This window comes from Lactuca virosa, chromosome 1, assembly GCF_052849685.1.
Source record: "Lactuca virosa cultivar CGN04683 chromosome 1, Lactuca_virosa_CGN04683_v6, whole genome shotgun sequence".
Taxonomy (NCBI): Eukaryota; Viridiplantae; Streptophyta; class Magnoliopsida; order Asterales; family Asteraceae; genus Lactuca; species Lactuca virosa.
Genome location: NC_136426.1, coordinates 68,696,827 through 68,701,021, shown reverse-complemented (window position 1 = coordinate 68,701,021; position 4,195 = coordinate 68,696,827).

Below are 4,195 nucleotides of genomic sequence, written 5' to 3'. Positions count from 1 at the left end.
TGTGAATTGTATTTTTGGATCCAAGCCTTGAATATTAATTTGGGTTAAAATATTATGGATTCATATCAACTAACTAAAGATATCCTCTCTCTCTCTCTCTCTTATTATATATGAATGGAAACGGTGACTCTACTGCTGCTCAATCCTCCACCCAAAGCTCTAACTTCACTCTTTTGTCGATTTTTTCAAAAGAGAAGCTCACTGGTCCAAACTACATGGACTATATAAGAAATCTGAAGATGACTCTTCAACATGAGAACAAGGAATATGTTCGCGAAAAGCCTCTTGTTGAAATCGATCAATCCATTGCTACTCCTGAAGAAATAGTTGCTTTCAATAAGCATTCAGATGACGCCACGAAAGTTTTTTGCGTCATGGTTGCTACCACGACGCCAAAACTCCAAAAGTTCTATGAGAACTACTGACCCTATGAGATGTGCCTTGACCTTGTTGAAAAGAGTTTCACAAGAAGGCTAGGCAAGAACGCTATGAAGTTCTATCAGGTACATACACTATTCATATTAATAACACTGAACTTTCTCATTCTTGGGTCCTTGATACGGGATGTGGTTTTCACATTTGCTCAAATTTGCCGGGTCTAAGCGCAAGTGAGGAAGTGGAGCATGAGAAGCTCAACCTGGTCATGGGGAATATGCGATCTTCACCCGTTATCAAGATTGGGACGTACGGGCTTGTGCTTGATAGTAGTGTTAGGATAGATTTGATTAATTGATATTATTCGTCAAAAATGACACGAAACATTATTTCATTTCATGCCTTGTTCATACAAGGTTTTCGATATTCATTTGATAATGACAATGGCTCACTTATGGTTTATAAAAAGGGTGTTTTTATGTTTAAAGCTTTACCTTGTAATGTTGTGTATGAACTGTGACATGTGTTGATAACTTAGGTAATAGTGTATTCCATATTGATTCGTTTAATGGTATAGACAAAACATGCTTGTGGCATTGTCGTCTTGGGCACATTAACAAGAAACACATCACCCAACTCCACAATGATGGAGTGTTGGAATCATTTGACTTAAGGTCAAACGATGAATGTGAATCTTGTCTTTTGGGCAAGATGACAAAATCACCTTTCACATAACATGTGAAAAAGGTGAAGGATTGTTGGACCTCATCCATACTGATGTGTGTGGGCCCTTCAGATTTGCTACAAGGGATGTAAATCGATACTACATGACGTTTATGGATGATTCTAACATATATGGGTATATCTACTTAATAAAAAATAAATCAAAAACTTTTGAAAATTTCAAAAAGTTTAAGCACGAGGTCGATAATCATTTGGATAGGAAGATAAAGATGCTTCGATCTGACAGAGGTGGAGAGTATATTAGTATCGAGTTCCACGTCTATCTCAAGGAATGTGGAATTGTTTCACAATTGACTCTTCCCAGAACACCACAACGTAATGGTGTGACTGTGAGGCGTAATCGAACCGTTCCATGATGATTTGAGCTTATCTTCCAATATCTTTTTGGGGTTATGCTCTAGAAACAACTGTTGATATCCTAAATCTTGTTCCCACTAAAAACGTTGCCAAAACACCTCATGAAAAGTACCCTCACTCGCACATATCAGGGTATGGGGTTGTGAAGCTCTCATAAGACGAGAGACTCATGAAAAAATTGAACCCAGAGTTGAGAGATGTATTTTCATTGGCTACCCACAAAAGTCCTTTGGATACTTGTTCTACAGACCTAGTGAAAACGTGGTCTTTGTAGCTCGAACAGAAGTCTTTCGCGCGCGCGCGAGCGAGCGAGCGAGCGAGAGAGAGAGAGAGAGAAAGAGAGAGAGAGAGAGAGTGTGTGTGTGTGTGTGTGTGTGTGTTCATATTCAAAGAGGACAGTGAGAGTGTTATTAATCTAAAAGAAATTTCAAATTCATCCAATAAATGAACCTTAGAAGACACTAGCTCTCAACCAGAGAATGAGACTCCTATTGAGCCCATTGACAATTCATTAACTCTTCGTCGGTCCAGTAGAGTCAACATGTTACCTGAGTTCTATGGTTTCCATATTACTACAGATGGGGACACATTTATCAGTGATAAAACACTGGTAAATTTGGAAGAACCTGTTAACTACAAGGAAGTGATGGCGGGCCTTAAAGCTGCCAAATGGAAAGAGGCTATGTGTAACGCCCCGATTTTTCAACCTAGTTTTTTCATTTTTATTTATTAAAATATATCAAAGTGTAATTACATTTTGCGAAAACATGTTGCAAATGTGCATGTGTACAGTCGAACCTTGCCCTTCTCACAGATCAATGAAGTACCTGAAAAACATTTATATTCAACTGGGTAAGCACGAGACTCAATGAGTTCCCCAAAATACCATATACCACAATACATATATGTGACAACCGTCAAATTCAAGTCAAAGTCAACAATGTCAAACCGGTCAAGCTTAACCAATATTTGTATAAGAAAAGTTATTTTATGTATAAAAATGTGCATTTGTATGTCAAAAATTCAAGTGTCTCGAAGAATCTATGTGTTAACAATGTAAAAACCCTAAAAAGGGAGTTAAACGCATCAAAGCACGACTAAGGACCCTTTCGGTGACTTAAAACAATCATAAATGAAACATAACGGGGTTCACGAACCTTGTATTTGCGAGATTATGCGATAATAATGGCTAAGGTTAAATCTCTCCCAAATCTCTCTAAGTATGTGAAATCTCTCCCAAATCTCTCCAAGTATGTGAAATCTCTCCAATTATGTTAAATCTCTCCCAAATCTCTCCAAGAATGTGAAATCTCTCCCAAATCTCTCCAAGTATGTGAAATCTCTCCCAAATCTCTCCAAGAATGTGAAATCTCTCCAAGTATGTGAAATCTCTCCCAAATCTCTCCAAGTATGTGAAATCTCTCCCAAATCTCTCCAAGTATGTGAAATCTCTCCCAAATCTCTCCAAGTATGTGAAATCTCTCCCAAATCTCTCCCAAAATCTCTCTCAAACTTTTTATAGTCATCCGGGTCATCCCGACCCTTAACTTGGTCAAAAATCATGCAAAACGGAAAGATTTCTCGAAAAACAGCTATATAGGACCGAAACCCCTCTTAGGAGCCGAACCTCTTAGGAACCGAACCTCTTAGGAGCCGAACATGTCAGAAGCGAAATTGTCAGAAGCATTCTCGGACCGAAGCCAGCAGGTCAGAACCGAACTTCGGCCCCCCCATGCGAGACCTCGGACCTTCGGTCTCTCACTTTGGACCTTCGGTCTTCTCCTCCTTCTCTTGGTTCCTTCTCCCCTCCTCTCGGTTCTCACACTCCTAAGAGCCGAACCTCGCAGGTTCGGTCCCTAATGCCGATTTTCGACTACTTTCACCTCCTAAGCCCGTTTTTGACGGAATTTTTTCACCAAATTCATATTTTTACCATTTTTAACCCCCAGAACTCTTATTTTAATTATTTTTCAAGGATTTATTAATTATAATCATTATTTTACATTAAGAAGAGTATCCTACACCACAAGTGGGTCAAATGTGCCCACTTGCCTCCTATGTGTCACTTTCTTATTGGTCCAACCTTATCCACATCACACAAACCAAGGCAAACATCCCTTCACCCTAGCCACTTGCTCCAGAAACCCTCCATATAAGGAAATGCCTGGGATTTCCTTGATCATTTGTTTCACCATCAAACATTATACACTTCTTAAACCATCAAGAGGGCCTCTTTTCTCTCAACTTTCAGCCACACTTTTGATGTGTTCTTGAGTCATTTATTCACTTATTGGTAAGTATTTCCTTCTAACTCAAGTGCTATTACATGTTTTCATAACACTCTTGGATCATCGACTCATATCTTAACACCAAAAATCGTTCTTAGGATCATCCAAAACTTCGTGTGTTCATCAAGTGATCTAGACTTGAAACTCATCATCTTCAACCTTCCATCCTTCAAGGAATCACTCAAGGTGAGTTCATACCCCTACATTTTCTAGTTTTCTACAGTTTTCAGGGGGGGGGGGGGGGAATACAAGTTAAAATACCAAAACATATTCAAAACTCAACTTGACAGCTTACAACAGAAAAGTTGTGACCTGTTCACGAACTGTTTTACCCAACTTAAACTTAATATATTTCAAAACTGTTTATTATGAAATTTGTTTAGGTTTATACCTTTAAAATGACTACTTTCACATCTCCATATGATTTTTCT